Source organism: Aegilops tauschii, chromosome 6 (assembly GCF_002575655.3).
Source record: "Aegilops tauschii subsp. strangulata cultivar AL8/78 chromosome 6, Aet v6.0, whole genome shotgun sequence".
Lineage (NCBI taxonomy): Eukaryota > Viridiplantae > Streptophyta > Magnoliopsida > Poales > Poaceae > Aegilops > Aegilops tauschii.
In genome coordinates, this window is record NC_053040.3 from 25,268,763 (window position 1) to 25,274,762 (window position 6,000).

Below are 6,000 nucleotides of genomic sequence, written 5' to 3' on the forward strand. Positions count from 1 at the left end.
TTGACCACAGTTTGACCAGATTTGACCAAAATTCAAAAAAACTGAAATAATTATTTAGTAACACTAATATTCTTGAATAATTATTTAGTAACACTAATACTTCTTGAATAAGTAGTTTGACCATAGTTTGACCAGATTTAACAAAAAATCAAAAAATAAATAAATTTGAGCATAACTTTTTTCCTTTTAGAATTTGAGGATTCTAAAAATTTGCAAACAGGCCGTAGGCGGTCAAAATCGGATGCGGATTTTCGTGCTGAACATTTTGATATATTATACTTTTTTCTGACATCGTATGCAAAAGTTATAGCCGTTTTACATTTTCCCTACACTTGTTGCAAAACATGTCCAAGTTTAAGTTTTTAAATTTTCCTAACTAGTACATGTAGTAACAAAACTACTTCTGGAAGGATTTTAATTTTTGAAGTTTTTATCATTTTCTTTTGATTTTTACAAAACTGAAAAGACGATCCACGGGGGGGGGGGGGGGGGGGGGGTAGAGTTTGAAAATGAGACCTTTAGTACCGGCTCGTGCCATGAACCGGTACTAATGCGTCAAACCCCATTAGTACCGGTTGGTGGCTCGAACCGGGACTAAAGGTCTAACCTTTAGTACCGGTTGGTGCCACGAACCGGTACTAATGGGCATCGCACCCTTTAGTCCCGGTTCGTGGCACCAACCGGTACTAAAGGTCCCATTTGAACCGGGACTAATGCCTTTACGGTGCCCTAGCCGCTCGAACCGGGACTAATGCTCACATTAGTCCCGGTTCGTAATGCAACCGGGATTAATGCTCTTTTCTGGCCGAACCAAAGCCCTGTTTTCTACTAGTGATGAAATGTCCGAGCCACACTAGTTAATATTTCTTCTCTCGAAACTCGAGCTCGGAGCTCCATTTTCCCCGAGATTTATCTAGGTTCAGCGCTCCGTCACGTCCCGTCCCCGTCTTCACCGCCGTCGATCGCCCGCGCCGATCTCGTCGCCGGCACCACCGTGGTGAGCCTCTTGTTCTTATCTTCTTTCTGAAAGAAAAAAATTCTTACTTGAGATGGATACTTGTCTAATTTTCTTACTTTTATTATTCCTTGTTATTATATAGTGCGATGGTTCTGGTATCCGCCCCCGTCGGCCCTCGTCCTGTCTATGATTCGGATGTGGTATATATTATCTTTTTATAACTATTTGGTTCATTTATTGTTTATGAAAATTATGCCGACCAACGTGACATAGATTTTTTTATGTAGGAGGTGGTTGAACCGGAAATTCCAACCGACCCTATTGTCGAGAGGTTAAATTTAGTCGAAGAAGAAAACAATTACTTGAAGAAAAAAATAAAAAAAATTGAGGAGGAGAAGATGATATTGGAGTTGCATGTTGCGGATGTCGTCGATGATCACTAGATCAAGATGGATGCAATGTGGTTGAAGATTAGAAAGATTAGAAAATATGCCATTCATACCGAGGCTTGGTATCATTATGCCGTTGGATCAATTGTTACCTTAGTTGTGATTATGATCGCATTTGTTGTTGCATTGAAAGGTTTTACATAGTTTCAATGTATGGTTTAACTAGATGCTCTGGAGAGCTATATGTTGTTCAATTTGAACTATGTATGTACTTTGGTTTTAATGTGATGATGAACTACTATTAATTTGGTCACTTATCTCTATCCAGCTGAAAATAATCAGTAAATGCATGAAAAATAACAAATGAAGTCAGAAAGGGTTGAAAATTGATGATGTGGCTTTGAATGGTGCATTTTGAACACAGAAAAACTATGGAGTTCAAATAAGTTCAAAAAAATGAAATCCCTTTGTAACAGACGAGTTTCCGTATGAAACCCTGATACTTCGAAAGAGATTGTCCGTTTTGTACACGAAGTGCATCCAGTTTTTGCCGTCAGCCTCTCTACTTTCTTGCACATGCTATGTGGGTGAAATGATGATACCATGCCAACTTTCAACCTTTTCAAAGTTCATTTGTAGTGCTTTTCAATTTGAGGGTCTTATAGCTCAAAATAATCAGTAAATGCATGAAAAATAACAAATGAAGTCAGAAAGGGTTGAAAATTGATGATGTGGCTTTGAATGGTGCATTTTGAACACATAAAAACTATGGAGTTCAAATAAGTTCAAACAAATGAAATCCCTTTGTAACAGATGAGTTTCCGTATGAAACCCTGATACTTCGAAAGAGATTGTCCATTTTGTACACGAAGTGCATCCAGTTTTTTCCGTAAGCCTCTCTACTTTCTTGCACATTCTATGTGGGTGAAATAATGATACCATGCCAACTTTCAACCTTTTCAGAGTTCATTTGTAGAGCTTTTCAATTTGAGGGTCTTATAGCTGAAAATAATCAGTAAATGCATGAAAAATAACAAATGAAGTCAGAAAGGGTTGAAAATTGATGATGTGGCTTTGAATGGTGCATTGTGAACACAGAAAAACTATGGAGTTCAAATAAATTCAAAAAAATAAAATCCCTTTGTAACAGACGAGTTTCCGTATGAAACCCTGATACTTCATAAGAGATTGTCCGTTTTGTACACGAAGTGCGTCCAGTTTTTACCGTAAGCCTCTCTACTTTCTTGCACATGCTATGTGGGTGAAATGATGATACCATGCTAACTTTCAACCTTTTCAAAGTTCATTTGTAGTGCTTTTCAATTTGAGGGTCTTATAGCTAAAAAAATCAGTAAATGCATGAAAAATAACAAGTGAAGTCAGAAAGGGTTGAAAATTGATGATGTGGCTTTGAATGGTGCATTTTGAACACATAAAAACTGTGGAGTTCAAATAAGTTCAAAAAAATGAAATCCCTTTGTAACAGACGAGTTTCTGTATGAAACCCTGATACTTTGAAAGAGATTGTCTGTTTTGTACACGAAGTGCATCCTGTTGGAAATATGCCCTAGAGGCAATAATAAAATGGTTATTATTGTATTTCCTTGTTCATGATAATTGTCTATTGTTCATGCTATAATTGTGTTATCCGGAAATCGTAATACATGTGTGAACACATAGACCATAACATGTCCCTAGTGAGCCTCTAGTTAACTAGCTCGTTGATCAATAGATGGTTACAGTTTCCTGACCATGGACATTGGATGTCATTGATAACAGGATCACATCATTGGGAGAATGATGTGATGGACAAGACTCAATCCTAAGCATAGCACTAGATCGTGTAGTTCGTTTGCTAAAGCTTTTCTAATGTCAAGTATCATTTCCTTAGACCATGAGATTGTGTAACTCCCGGATACCGTAGGAATACTTTGGGTGTACCAAACGTCACAACGAACTGGGTGGCTATAAAGGTGCACTACAGGTATCTCCGAAAGTGTCTGTTGGGTTGGCACAGATCGAGACTGGGATTTGTCACTCCGTATGACGGAGAGGTACCTCTGGGCCCACTCGGTATTGCATCATCATAATGAGCTCAATGTGACTAAGTAGTTAGTCACGGGATCATGCATTACGGAACGAGTAAAGTGACTTGCCGGTAACGAGATTGAACGAGGTATTGGGATACCGACGATCGAATCTCGGGCAAGTAAAGTACCGATTGACAAAGGGAATTGTATACGGGATTACTTGAATCCTCGACATCGTGGTTCATCCGATGAGATCATCGAGGAACATGTGGGAGCCAGCATGGGTATCCAGATCCCGCTGTTGGTTATTGACCGGAGAGTCGTCTCGGTCATGTCTGCATGTCTCCCGAACCCGTAGGGTCTACACACTTAAGGTTCGGTGACGCTAGGGTTGTAGAGATATTAGTATGCGGTAACCCGAAAGTTGTTCGGAGTCCCGGATGAGATCCCGGACATCACGAGGAGTTCCAGAATGGTCCGGAGGTAAAGATTTGTATAGAGGAAGTCCAGTTTCGGCCACCGGGAAAGTTTCGGGGGTCACCGGTATTGTACCGGGACCACCGGAAGGGTCCCGGGGGTCCACCGGGTGGGGCCACCTATCCCGGAGGGCCCCATGGGCTGAAGTGGGAAGGGAACCAGCCCCTGGTGGGCTGGTGCGCCCCCCATGGGCCTCCCCTGCGCCTAGGGTTGGAAACCCTGGGGGTGGGGGGGCGCCCCACTTGGCTTGGGGGGCAAGTTGCCCCCTTGGCCGCCCCCCACAGATGGGATCCCCAGGGGGCCGGCGCCCCCCCAGGACCCCTATAAATAGTGGGGGGAGGGAGGGCAGCCGACCCCTAAGCCCTGGCGCCTCCCTCTCCCTCCCGTGACACATCTCCCTCCTCCCGCTGAGCTTGGCGAAGCCCTGCTGGAATCCCGCTACTTCCACCACCACGCCGTCGTGCTGCTGGATCTCCATCAACCTCTCCTTCCCCCTTGCTGGATCAAGAAGGAGGAGACGTCGCTGCTCCGTACGTGTGTTGAACGCGGAGGTGCCGTCCTTTCGGCGCTAGGATCATCGGTGATTTGGATCATGACGAGTACGACTCCATCATCCCCGTTCTCTTGAACGCTTCCGCTCGCGATCTACAAGGGTATGTAGATGCACTCCTCTCTCCCGTTGCTAGATGACTCCATAGATTGATCTTGGTGATGCGTAGAAAATTTTAAATTTCTGCTACGATCCCCAACAGTGGCATCATGAGCCAGGTTTATGCGTAGTTACTATGCACGAGTAGAACACAAGATTGTTGTGGGCGTAGATCATGTCAATTTACTTGCTGCTACTAGTCTTATCTTGATTCGGCGGCATCATGGGATGAAGCGGCCCGGACCGACCTTACACGTACGCTTACATGAGACAGGTTCCACCGACTGACATGCACTAGTTGCATAAGGTGGCTAGCGGGTGTCTGTCTCTCCCACTTTAGTCGGATTGGATTCGATGAAAAGGGTCCTTATGAGGGGTAAATAGTAATTGGCATATCACGTTGTGGTTTTACGTAGGTAAGAAACGTTCTTGCTAGAAACCTATAGAAGCCACGTAAAAACATGCAACAACAATTAGAGGACGTCTAACTTGTTTTTGCAGCATATGCCTTGTGATGTGATATGGCCAGAAGATGTGATGAATGATATATGTGATGTATGAGATTGATCATGTTCTTGTAATAGGAATCACGACTTGCATGTCGATGAGTATGACAACCGGCAGGAGCCATAGGAGTTGTCTTTATTTTTTTGTATGACCTGCGTGTCATTGAATAACGCCATGTAAATTACTTTACTTTGTTGCTAAACAGGTTAGCCATAGAAGTAGAAGTAATCGTTGGCGTGACAACTTCATGAAGACACGATGCTGGAGATCATGGTGTCATGCCAGTGACGATGATGAACATGGCGCCCCGAAGATGGAGATCAAAAGGAGCAAAATGATATTGGCCATATCATGTCACTATTTGATTGCATGTGATGTTTATTATGTTTTACATCTTATTTGCTTAGAACGACGGTAGTAAATAAGATGATCCCTTGTAATAATTTCAAGAAAGTGTTCCCCCTAACTGTGCGCCGTTGCGAAAGTTCGTTGTTTCGAAGCACCACGTGATGATCGGGTGTGATAGATTCCAACGTTCACATACAACGGGTGTAAGACAGATTTACACATGCAAAACACTTAGGTTGATTTGACGAGCCTAGCATGTACATACATGGCCTCGGAACACAAGAGACCGAAAGGTCGAACATGAGTCATATGGAAGATACGATCAACATGGAGATGTTCACCGATGATGACTAGTCCGTCTCACGTGATGATCAGACACGACCTAGTTGAATCGGATCATGTATCACTTAGATGACTAGAGGGATGTCTGTCTGAGTGGGAGTTTATTAAATAATTTGATTAGATGAACTTAATTATCATGAACTTAGTCTAAAATCTTTACAATATGTCTTGTAGATCAAATGGCCCATGCTAATGTCAACCTCAACTTCAACGCGTTCCTAGAGAAAACCAAGCTGAAAGACGATGGTAGCAACTATACGGACTGGGTCCGGAATTTGAGGATCATCCTCATAGCTGCCA